This window comes from Pinus tabuliformis, chromosome 6, assembly GCF_031772625.1.
Source record: "Pinus tabuliformis cultivar Carrire ecotype Pingquan chromosome 6, CPIR1, whole genome shotgun sequence".
Classification (NCBI taxonomy): Eukaryota; Viridiplantae; Streptophyta; class Pinopsida; order Pinales; family Pinaceae; genus Pinus; species Pinus tabuliformis.
In genome coordinates this window covers 207,389,495-207,403,193 of record NC_142292.1, presented here as the reverse complement: position 1 = coordinate 207,403,193, position 13,699 = coordinate 207,389,495, and positions in this window count along the sequence as shown.

Sequence of the window (13,699 nt, the reverse complement as noted above, 5' to 3'; positions counted from 1 at the left end):
CGTAGCCCTGCTAGTTGAATTGGACCCACATCTACATATTCATTTCAAATAATTAGCCTTGAAAGACATAAAACACATAAAAAATTAAAAAGAAACATCAAAATGAGAAATATTTACCTAGGTCACCCCCCACTGTGTCCTTGTTGGGAGTGGGATACCTGGGTCACCCCTGTAATCCATCCCTGCATATGGGAAATCCTCGATTGAGATGATATGTTGACTTAGCCATAAAAAAAACTCAGGAGCATATCTCACCACTAGACCATTACCTCCATGACAATCCATAAGTGAAACTCACCTCAGCATCTGTGGATCTCAAGGCCCTCCCTCATCCACTAAAACTTGTTGTGGTCTGATGAGTGGAATCCTCTCTAGAGTGAAAGAAATAAGAATGACACCATAACCAAAATTCTTCAGTCTACCATTCTTAGCTCTAGTTAGTTGCCCTTTCATATTGGCAACCACTTCCTCACACCAATTAAATATCGTGGACTTCCAACATTCTATGATAGTCCCCATCTGGGCCTTTGTGGCCAAGTGAAGGACTGCACTACCACACAATTTTCTAACATTGAAAGCTATGGTCCTTAAGGCTAGGTTCCTCATAGTCTAGATATCAATCCTATCATCCTTGAGTTGTGCATTCCCATAGTATCATCGTAGATATCCAAAAGTAGTATCTCCACCCGACCTTTGCCCATATAAAGAAATATCAACCCCTTTATGGGTGAGCCCAGTCGAAAAGTATATATGATCAGCATCAATGGTGACATGATGATCTCCTATCATGAAACATTGATCCTAGAAATTCCAGGTTCTCACCAACCATGTCATGATCTCTACCTGAGCTTTCATCCCCAGAATAATCCAATATTTGTAGAGGCCACAATTTCTCAAAGCCTACAAAGTGGCCATATCATCCAAAGTTGTTGAATCTTGGTCTTCATGTTTTATCTCTCTCCATTCCATTTTTGAATGGTCAATTATCCTGAAAATGACATTTAGAATGAGTTAGAATAACTTTTAAAAACAAGTTTGGGATTTTTTGGGGCGAAATTTCCACGTTTTCAAAACCCTTGGTACTTGCACGACTGATTTTTGGTAAACAGAGCACAACTGTGCAGATACTTGGGAGAGTTTCTGAATATACCGTGTTTCTCAATACACAAAAAATTACTGGCCTATGTGGACCCAATGAAGAGTTCTCGTGCATGCTCGAGGGCGGATTTTTTAACATAGAAACCGCCAAAAAATTAAATGAAAGCCTAAAATTGAAATGTAAATAGATGAAAATGTAGATTATGAAGAGATCTCTTACCTAGAGGAAACATTTCATGATTTCATCCACCAGTTTGCTTAGAATCAGCCTCAGAAGTTTGGTGGTAAAAATCCCTCTTTCTTCTCTCAAACTGGTTAAAAAACAAATGGTAAAAATAAAGTTACTTTTTGAACTTTTATAAGTTTTTGGGTGATTAAATATTATTTTCATGTTGAGCACATATTAAAAGTAAAAAAATAGTGTTTTTTACCTTAATATTGAGCAGTTATGATAATTTATTGAGTTTAATGTGCAGAACAAATTACAGCACAAAAATAGATCATTTTTTGACTGTGAGCAAACTTTTATCACTTTTCATGCTCTTAAAAATCATGAAAAAGTGAAAACCTAGAGTCCTCTTTTAAGCCCTTTTTAGACTCTCAAAACATGAAAATATTGTCAAGCACTTGATTGTTCGAACTTGTAAAAGTAAATGAACAACCGTCCACTTAGTATAAGTTTACCCATTTTACAGACTAGGCTGGACTATTTATGAAAATGGTATACATTGACTTATTTTAGTCAATAGATTTCTCTCCTGCATTATTTTATCCTTTTTCGGGCTTGAGGGACTAAATTTATGAAAAAGAACACTATGGGGTTTACTTATAGTTTTCCCCTAACTCCCTAAAAATGAAAAACACTAAGCTTTACTTTCTCTGGGCTCGTTAAAATTTTATGGTAAAAGAACTGAATGGGTTTCCTTTTTGTGTCTTTTCAAACTCATTAAATATGAAAATGACATTGAGTTACCTCTTTACTGGACTCATTAAAATTAAACAGTATAGGAATCGTTAAGCATAACGAAATTGAACCACTCCTTCTTAGGGTTCGTTAAAAATACTTCGGATACTCATCCAAAGGATGAGCTTACAGGACAAGCATATGTTATCCTCCTCAAGCTTGTAAAAAATAAAGAGGTACTTTCCAGTGATGGTGGGGGGGAATTGGGAAAGGGTATTCATTCTACATTTAGTATAAAGGCAGTATATTGCTCTTGAACATGACACTCTGTCACACCTATGTCCGGGTTGGGAAATCTATTTGTCTTATAGTTAATCGAACCTCATTAAAAATCTTCAACTGGTTTTGAGTACTATCGTTGAGTCAAATGCTGCCAACTCAATTGTTGTGTCGCTATGCGTTCAAGAGAAGTTCAACCTCAGTTCATATTCCTTTTCAAATTTTACCCTTCAATCACATCGGCCATCCTTGAGTCAATCCTTGCAAACTATTCTTCAAAACTTTACATTTTGTTTCATTTCATAGGCTTTCCTGCGATGGGTCGCTTCCTATCAACTTCAGTTCATTATCTAGGAAGTTGATCTAGAAACCTTTAGTACTTTGAGGCTTGCATGCCTTAATGGCAGGTTTCTCGCTTTTGACAATAGGTTCTCAACATTGGTCTTTGATCGAATCATTCTATGAGTGTTCAACTTTAGATCATGTTTTCACACTCTATAGATTGTACTGAGAGTACCTTGAGAGCCATTGTCATCATTGGTGGTTTTGTCTCGCGCTTGTTAATGGTTCACGTCATTGACCGGTAATCAAGTGGTTTCTACCATGTTTGACTTTCAATACATTCACTCACATGGTTCGATTCGTACTACGGATCAAGAGATGGAGATCAAGACCCTAGATATAGTTTCATCAATCCAGTTTGTGAGGATATATATATTCATGACTATGTAGAAAAAATTATAGTTGATGGTTGCGTCGATACTGTGTCTACTATGGATATGATTTTTTATTTTTTCTGTACTTGTTCATTGTGTTAGTTTTATTTGAGTATGGGAATGGCTACCTCAGTGATGATTATATATTGCATTATAATCCTTGAATGTTTCTTGTGGGTTTCCAACCATTGTCTCTCATCCAATCCTTGGCATGATAAATAACTTCAATCTTTAAAACTTATTTTTTAGACTTCGCAATTTAGGGGGTAATCTGTTACACGTCATTTTGTCACCATGGCACTTGACTATTAAAATGGGTCTCTCACCATCCATAAACATGTTCCATTACACTCCCTTAGAAGTCAAACAATAAAAAACCCTTAAAGAATATGTGAATTTTGGGTAAACTAGCTTTATGACTTGTTAAATATGACCTACTCTCTTTTCCTAGTAAGTTTTTGTGCATTTGCAGCTTCTATCCCTAAGAAATGCGCAAAACTGTGCTCTGTCTTTCACTATAGACTGCGTAAATAAATCAAAGAAAAGTAAAAATAAAAGCGAATTCCAGAAGCATTGTTGGTCAAATATATCCCAACTAAAAGCTTCTAGGTCATATCTATTCAAACCAGACCCCCCAAATCATGGAGATAATTCCCTTTCATCAAGGAGGCCTAATTCCCCAATTAGAGGATCTCATCCTTCTCTTTTGGATCTGAAACTTCTTCCTCTTGGCCTATAAATTGACTAGAGATAGAGGGATTAGGAGGTTCAGAAAAGATACACTTATGTTGTTGGATTTAGATTGGAAGGCTTATTAGCTAGGGAGACGTTTAGAGGCATTTGGGAGAAACCTCATTAAATCAATGCAAAGGTTGTAAGGCTCTTCTTTATCCTTGAATTAATACAAATTAATCTTTTTTCCCATTGTATTGTCTTATTGAAATTATGAATGGTTTATGATTCTTTTGATATTCAATAAGATAATCTCAATTTGTAATCTCCTTGATCATTAGATTAAGCTTGTTTTAATTGTTATGATTGCATATGCCTTTGATCTCTTTTATGTCTTTGATTGCAGGTCTTTTTTAGAATAGGGAAGCTTCATCAAGACAAAGTAGGGATCTTCATCAAGCATTTCGCAAATAGGTAAGAGGATTATTCTCCTACTCTTGTATTTACAATTCGAACGAAATAATCTTAGGGAAAGAGTCATTCAATTTTCTATTTATTTCTAGTTTCCTTTATGATCTAGGGAGATCAGTGTTTTCAGCAAGATGGATTTATCTGTTGTAACATTAGTTGATTCCACTACAATCCCATCATATGGTATTGTTGATCTCTTTTACTATTAGGGACTAGAGTAAACCTCCTATAGACTTATAAAAAGTACATTTGTGTTTTTATATATGTGGTACTCCTTTTTTCATTAGTTCATACATTAAAATAACTCAAAACATAGAAATTTAATCATTCATCACATTCACTTGTGAGCGGACCAGATGGCTTACCAAAAAAACAAGGGAAAGAAAAGAAATAACATAAATAAATATTATCTCACTAATTCATTCTAATAAACAAATCCATTCATACATTATGAGAAAAATATATTTTAAGTGAATTCACAAACAAAAATTAAATAAATGGCCCATATTTTTATAGAAATATAAGAGGATCTATTCATTCAAAGATCATAAAGAGTCATAGGAGAACATTCATGATATTTCTTTACTCATATAAAATCCAAGAAAGAACAAATGATATGAACTCCAAGAAATAACTCTCTATGAGTGTCAAAATAAATAATATTACATACTTTAAGTTAGAGTAAAGTAAGCACCTAAAGCACTTTACAAAATCTTGATACTTAAATGTAAAAGTAAGGGTGTTCATTCCTAATGGATTGGGATTGGGCTCTCATGGACCAATTAATAAGTGGTAACTTGTAAGGAAAAGATAAAATACAGTCATGGATTACCTAAATACATAAGACTATTATTAAATTTGGATGATCAAATACTGGGAAGAAAGAAAGGGAATTGCTTCAAATAAAATATAGAACACTTACAAAATCAAAAAAGGATTGAGTAGTGGAATGAATCATCACTTTTTTATTGTCCTACAACGTCGATTGTTGGATTATAAGTTGGATTCATGTGTCTATTAATATAATGATGATGAAATGATTTAGGATGATGTATTCCTTCATTGGTGGGATAGTTATATCTTTCTTAACTCTTAGTGAAAATATTTCTTATTCTATTTTTTTGGAACTCGATCATAGTTTTTCAACAATTGATAGTTGGTATTCATTTTCATTAAAAAAATGTAATCAACCACTTCCTAATCTCATCCTCTAGAAAATCAATCAAGTTGTAAAATTCTTTGCCCCATAATGTTATGATATCATTCAAACCTTCTTGAAATATATCCTTTGGAATCAACATAGTATCTCCGATCATTTTGGTTCCTTGTACCTCATTAACAAATTTTATAGCCTTGAAAAAATTATTACTTCTACAAGCATCGATATGTACACATTTAGAAATAACATCATGTAGCATAATTATCCTTCTCATCCAATATCAGTTTGTTTGACCTACTTCCATGTTGGAAGCCCTTACTAGTTCTTTTACAAATCACTAAGAGTTGCAATCTTCTTGATAAATATCATCAATTCATTAATAGTGAAATGTTAATCATGTTCTAATTCCTTTTTCAAATATTATAAAAAATAATAAATTCTTTGATACTTTCTTAAATACAAACAAATTATCCACCTTCCTCAATAATACCTAGTCACTTATGATATATACTATGACATTGGCCCTAATACCATTCAATAATTTTATTTATTTCTTAATTTTATGGGGTGTGCAAGGTGTAGTTGCTATTGTAGCTTATGGGGATTGAATATCCAAAGGGGGCATAAATAGAGGTTTAAGGCTAAGAGATTATTCAAGCTCATTAATATTTCTCTTAAGTCCATCCCTTGTAGTCACATGTAGTTTTAGAAGTCCATTAGGTCATACCCTTGATTCATCAACTTCTAACATCCACCTCTTCATAATATTCTTGTTATTTATCTGCACCTTTTCAATATGTAGTTTCTTACATGCCTTGTCATAATGCATATTGTGCATGAATGACATTTGTTCCTAAAAAACGGTTGGTTCTTCAGAAGCTAACTCTTCTACTATAATTTGGCTCTTAAGTCGTCATAGTGCTACCCAATCTAGAATTAAGGCACTATCCACTTCCATATTAGTGGGTCATTTTGTATGTTGTCACCCCTTTTTACTTAAATTTTTACTCTTTGATAATGTAACAATGTGTAATTTTTCCATGCAAGAATGTGTGTGTGGTTCTTCTCCATCATCTACACTTAATCGGTGTTCATTACTCTCTCCATGATTTCCATTTTTTTCCAAGGAGGAACTCTAATGGGTCTGTGGGGATTAATAGGGTTATGCATTTGTAGGGTTCTTCTCTTTTTGTTTAGTTTTTCATTTTGAATCAGTGCTCACTTCATCCACTAAATAATTGTTATTCACTATTGTTTCATTTTCCTTTGGAGTTCTTGGTTCATTCTTTCCACTTTTTCTGTAATTTTAGTGAAGAAATTACAATATCACATTAATGCCAAATGTCTTGAAAATAGGCTCTCAAGATAAAATCCTTGGGTAGAATCAATCTCACTCAAGTTAAAAGGCTTTAATGTTTCAAAAAATCCTATTAGATGTGTATAATTTTTCATTATTACCTCTCTAATAGTAAATGGTAATGAAATGACTTGTTTCTTCTTTTTCTTGAATATTTTTTTGGCTAAATAGCATACTCTATACAAATGCATACAACATAATATTTATCAAAACAAATGTGTGAAGTAACAATGGTCTGTCCTCAAAACTTTAAATCCTTATATATGCATGATTTTCCTTTTCTACATGCACTCATTTCCCTTTCATGGTCTCTTTTTCTTCTAAATGTAATCTCTTTGGTTCATTTCTTGTTATCATACACCTAAACTCCTTGACAAACAAGTCCTAGAAAAGGAAAAGGGGGGATGAAACCTTGTGTCTCTGTAGAACATGGTACCAAAATTGTACTAGTGTTACGTCAGGGTTCATGTTACTCTTGCGGGGTAAGTTGTTGAAAATATTACAATATAATATGGCCATCACTAGGTAAACCATCATGAAGAACCTCTAGGTCTTGAAATAATTCACTAATTGGAAAGAAATATCATTGAGGTCACTTCTACCTAGTCAAAAATAATATATTTTTTGAAATAAAAAATGTAATATATACAAAACTAACATGGATACATGAAACATCGATATGTATCCTATAATGCAAGAAAACAACCAAGACAAGTCTGTATACAACTCTACCAGTAGAGAAATATCAATAAGAGAAATTTTGGCTAGAACATGTGCAATTTGGAGCATGAAGTCTCAAATAACACTATTTTCTCCATCTTGAAAGTAAAGGAAGGTATTAGCTACAGTTAATTTGAGTTTCCTATTTGGGTTTGGTAACTTAAGAATTTTTCTGAAAATCTTTGGGGTCAAAAGAATTGGGTGTTTTCCCTATGAAGAAAATCTAATGGTCCTAGTCTTGGAGTCGAAATGGTGGGCACAAACAAATGAAAATTTTCCTTAAAACCAAGCACCTATGCAACAAAACCAACATTAGAAAGCTTTATGCTCCAAATTTAATTGTTATGTTTCTCCTCGGGACTCGAGTTCAAAGACCATTGATAAGTTGTAGGACTTTGATAGAGTATATGGTAGGGAAAAATTTAAGTATGAAAATTTATTTTAAAGTGTAGAAACCTTGGTGAATTTGACTAGTCCCTACTTTGCAAATTTTAAAATGTTTTGTGATATTTTTGAAAACTTATTCAACATTATAATGATTTTATATAGTCTCTATAAACTTTTGGTGATTTTTAAGGTAATATATTTTTACTCTATAAAATGTGGGTGAAATGTTTTTAGAAAATATTGAAATTAGAAAATCTTATTTTTGGGAGAAAACATGGAAAACTAGCCCATCTACAAACTTTATCCCTTAAAAAATTTCCTTGGTATATAGTATGCCTTGTTCAGAAGCTTTATCCATGGAAAGAAATAGAAGTGTCGAGGAAAAATGTGTGTGGGAGAATGAGGTTTGCAGAATGTTAGATGTGTGGAGAAATATATGGGCATGGTATTCTACAGATGCATAAAAAATGACTAACTATAGAGTAGTGCAGGTGAACTATGTGAAGAAAGTGGGAAGTGTGTAGAGTGTGGAGAAATACTTCAAGTTTAAAGAGTTCAACACACTACCTCTTAGAAAATGGCTAAGTATGGGATTTTAAAAAGGAAAATAAAGAACACATTGCACATAATGGTTGTAAAATAAGTCAACATATCATCTCCAACTATGGGATAGTGACCCTCTATGGGTTACTATAACCTAGAAGGCCTTGAATCCATTGGGAATGCGGTTGAAATATCTTCATAAAAATACACCAGTAGGATGACTAAGGACACAAATTAGATATGTATAAATAGTTACACTTTTATATATGGTGTATAGAAAGCTTGACAACCTTCAGGAAAAGAAATTCTTGAGATGTTTCCCATTAATTGGTAGCTTCAAAACTTGGTCCTCCATTCCCTTCAAGAAATATCAATTGCATCCATTAATATTCACTATCTAATAAGGTCTTATCTATAGAGCATCAAAATTAGTATGCATCGAAGGTTTCTCTTTGGATTTATTCCATAAAAAGACTAGTTGGCCTTTAGAGAAAGTTGTATTTGTGGTTCCTCTATTGAAATGTTAGTCACTACTTCTTGTCTCCTTTGAATATTTCTAAATGCTTGTTCGATTTTCTATTCTAACTAAATCAATTGATGAAGCCTTGATTGCATAGGTTTAGTTCCTTCTTCATGTTGTATTTGTGTTGTTGCAATCAATGCATCCAGTTATATATTTATAGGAAATATTGCATCTTTTTTGTACACCAAATGAAATGTATATTGACATGTATTTCCTTTTGGTGTGTTCCTACTAGCACATAAATCATTCAATAATTTTCTATGCTAATTCCTAATATTTTTAGAAACTATCTTCTTCAAGATTTGTATTAGAGTTTTGTTTGTTTATTTATTTTGGCTATTTCCTTGTGGATAATAATTAGAGGACTATCCCATTAGTATTCCATATTTTCCACAAAAATATGTAAATTTTGAACCAACAAATATTGATCCATTATCTATAATACACTTTTTTGGAACACCAAATCTTGCAAGAATATTGTCCTCTAGAAACTATATAATATGTTGTCTTAACTTGCTTCAATGTTATTTCTTTAGGTCACTTAGTGAAGTAATGTATTGAAATAAGGTATTTAACCTTTAGGTATTGAAAAAATTTTCCAACTGGAAAGAAATATCATTGGAGATAACTTTCACTCAATGAAAAACAATATATTTTCTGAAAGAAAAATGTAATATAACAAAAATGACATGGGTACTTAACATGTCAATTCACATCCCATAACATGGGAAAACAATGAATAAATGTATATACCAGTCTGCCAATAGTGAAATATCAATAAGAGAAAGGTTGGTTGGAAATTTTGTGTTCTAAAGCATGAAGTCTCGCATAACATTAATTATACCACCTTGGGATTCAAGGAAGCCATCAACTTCAAGAAATTTGATTTGCCTATTTAGGTTTGATAACTTAAGAATATTTCTAAAAAAAACCTTGGGGGTTAATAAATTAGGTTCTTTCCTTGTCAAAAAACTTTGATTGTCCTGGTCTTGGATTCAAAACAAGGGGAGCACTGGTAAATGACTTCTTTAAAATCGAACACCTCTAGAACACAACTAATGTTAGCAAGTCCTATACTCCAAATTCTATTATTTTATTTCTCCTCAAAATTCTAGTTCAAATACCATTGATAAGTTTTAGACTAGTCGAAATTCTTATTCTGTCATGCAAGTGAATTAGTTGTATCTCCATAAATGGGATTCTTCCTTTTACTCATAATAGTTTTTTTATTATTCAATATACTTAGATATATGTGACATTTTAACTGAGGCTTTATGGAGCTCTTAGTTGTATAAATTTTTATTTACAAGAGAATTTAGTAACACATCCCTTCATCATTTACCACCTTCATTGAGTCATGCAAGAAGTTGATAACCTATAACATGTCTTGAAGTGGTGTATTAGCAGATAATTCATGTAGTACAATATCAACACCTTTTCACCTTGGAGACTAGACTTTCTTAAATGAGATTTTAATTAGCCACAAAAAAAGAGAAATGACTATTTTCCCCCACTTTCATGGCATATAAGTAGATAAGTCACTTTTATAGGATATATGGTATGCCTTGTGTAGAAACTTTATGTGTGCATATAAATTGAAATGAAAAGGAAAACATGTGCGAGAGAATGAGATGCACAAAAGGTAGGATATGTGGAGAAATGGATGGGAGAGGTGTTTTGGGCATTCATAGAAATGAATAAGTAGTGTGGTTAAACTATGTTTGGAAAGTCAGAATGTGTGGAGTGTGGATCCATACCTCAATTTTAAAGAGTTTCACACACTACCTTTTGGAAAATGACTAAGTATGGGGTTTCAGAAAAGGAAAGGAAAGAAAACATAGTTCATTATGGTGATAAAATAAGTCAATAGGTATCCAAATTCCCTTAACCAAATTGATAAAATCATCCTCTTTCATTCAATCTACATTAAATTTTAATGGGCTTGGAGGCCTATTCCCTTCCTACACCACCTCTAAAATAACTATAAAATGATTTGATTCACCTATAGAAATGACCTACTATTGAAACCTCAAAGAGTATTTCAACATCCCCTTAGGTACTAAGAATTGATCTAATCATTTTCCCACTCTACCCTCGCCCACCTATTTATTTCTCCAAGTCGATTTCCACCTAATTAGCTCTATATAAATTGATCCACCTTTAACAAATCTATGAATAAAATTTTCTGCCACACTATCTAGCTAAGTTATAGTACCCTATGCCCTAAATTTCCTAAGTATAAATTAAAATATCCTCCAAAAATGAGATCCTTAAAATCCATTAAAAAAAATTACTTGGAAAGGTTATAAGCTAGAAGGCCAATCTATCCAAACATGGCGTGTAGATGTTCATGAAAAAAACATATTTTTTCCAATGTCCTAGGAAAAGAATGCCACCCTTATTCTTGAATCAACATAATAACTATTAACATACTCCATAGACCTATTTCTACACTCTATCACAACACCCCATGATCTCCCCAAACATCTAAAGACAAAAAGCTCCAACCTCCCAAAATATATTCCAACACTCCCTGTATAACTCCCCTGTAACATCCTTGGCTTGAAATTTCAAGTAATTATTATTATTATTATTATTATCCAATTTTAAAGTCATATCCAATCGAGACACCAAATTGGTGTGAAGTTAATAAAGGAAAAATAATACCAAGGTAATAAGACATGTATTCCAAGTTGAATGTTGGGTAAAACATCCTAGTGGGTGTCACTTTCAATTTATTATGTCTAAGGAAATTGGAAAAGGTGTTGGCAAAGATAAAGAGGAGTTAATTGGCATTTATTTATGAAAATAAAGGAAAATAGGAGAAAAGGGAGATGAAAGGTCACAAATTTGCATGAGAGGAAAATTGAAGGAAAAATATAGTAAAATGAAAAAATAGAGGTCTCAATGATAAAAATACTTCTGAGGATCAGTTCACATATTTTTTCAGTTTTTATTTCGAATTAGTTTCAAAGAGAGAAGAGAACCAAGAGGATACATCAAGCAAGAAAGAAAAGGAAAGAAAAGGAAGGAAAAGGAAAGCAAAGGACAAGCAAGGAAGGTTGGATAAAGCAGCTTTAGCAAGATGATTTGCATGTAATAGGCTACATGTGTGATTTCCTAACTAGTTTATGAATGCATGGTACATGAATTTGTGCATTTGGTTATTTTGTTGTTGTTGGCATGGGTTTTTCCTAGTGGGACAATGGTTTCAACCTTTCCTTATCATTTCTGGATAGCCATGGTGTGATGGGATTCTTTTCAGGTTGAGCTTTTGATTTCTAGAAGGTTTTGGAACCAGGTGAGGTGGTCTCAGGAAAATTCCCAAGGGTTGAGGGTGGAATTGGTTTGATCTCCTAAAGGCCCTCAACAAGTGGGTGGAGAGAGGAAAATTACTCAAGGTAATGGTGAAGAAATGCCAATACATCCAAGCTTGTTTTTGGGCTTAGTGATCTTTTGACCAATTTTGGCATAGTCGTGGTAGTGTGAGGGTGGAGGTGGTTTAATCTCTGGGAAGCCCTAGTTGTTTATGTCTTGAGATCCCACATTCATGCTTGTAATATGGCATGGGGGTGTTGGATGAAATAAATATTTGGTCCAACCCAATCTATGGTCGAGTGGTACGTGGAAATCCCTGACGTGGTTGCCTTTTGCATTAGTAAGAGCTATTTTCCTATTGTAAACTATGAGCGCTTGTAATTTTTATTATGGTGATTTGATGGTTGTTATTTCATGGTTAATAATTTGGTTATATGTTGGTTATAAGCAAGGATTTGTAATGTGCTCTAGTTATGTCTTGTTCAGGATTTGATAAGTATTTAATGGTTAATGAATGAATGGGATAACAAATATTATTGCAACTATTATGAGATGGATTTAGACCTTATTGGTGACTCTCAAATAAGTTTCAGACTCCTATGTTCAAATATGCATTCATGGCCAGTAGATTACATGTTCACCATATGTGTGACGAAATTGGATTGTCATGGTTATCCCTAGTTAGGACAATTATTTGTTTAAGTTTTGTATGACTAGAATTTTATTCAATTCATTTATCATTCTAGAAAGTATCAAGAAGTTATGGAGAGTGGTCTGGAGGCTGGCCTGGAATTGTGGCTCAAATCCTGGGACTTCACCCTCTGAACTAGAGAATTTGGGTTGCAATCACATGGAGGCAGTGTTGTGCATGTGATTGGAGGGTCACAACCGCACTTTTGCAGGCTTGTGCATGCAATTTAGAATCTAGGTTATTTAAAATGTTATCTGGATCAGGGTTTGGTCACTTGGGGTGGTTCTTATGCCCATGAGTGTCCTATAAGCCTTGTAGGATGTTAGTTTGTGATCCGTAAGTCTCATTTGTAGACCTCACTTCCTTAGCTGAAGCTTGGAGGTTGGGTCATGTCATAGTAACTCTTTGTCTCATGTTTACCTTGGTAGACCAGTGAAATTGGGTAAATGTGGGAGGGGTGGTTACATCCCAATTCCCCTAAGGTTTCCTATAGGAACAACATGTTGTACCCCCTTAGCTTTTCCTAAAATTATTGTATTACAGAGGATTTTGGGTCATGATCTTAAAGAGTATTTGGAACTCTATATAAAAATGGAAGCACAAGAGATGATGGAATGTGGGCCTCTCCCCCACTTTTAAATTTAAATTGTTAAATTTCAGCCACTTATCAGGAGGATCCCTATCCATCTTGGAGTGGCATCACCCTGGAGAAGCTTCAGTGGGGTAACAAGCATGACCATTAAGCCAATGCTTTCCCTCGGAAAGTCAAAGTTAATAAATCGCACTTTGTATATTGATGTCTATAATGGATTCCATGGGGGTCAAGGCTCACCTACAAACCCGTGTAGGCACCCCATTGGA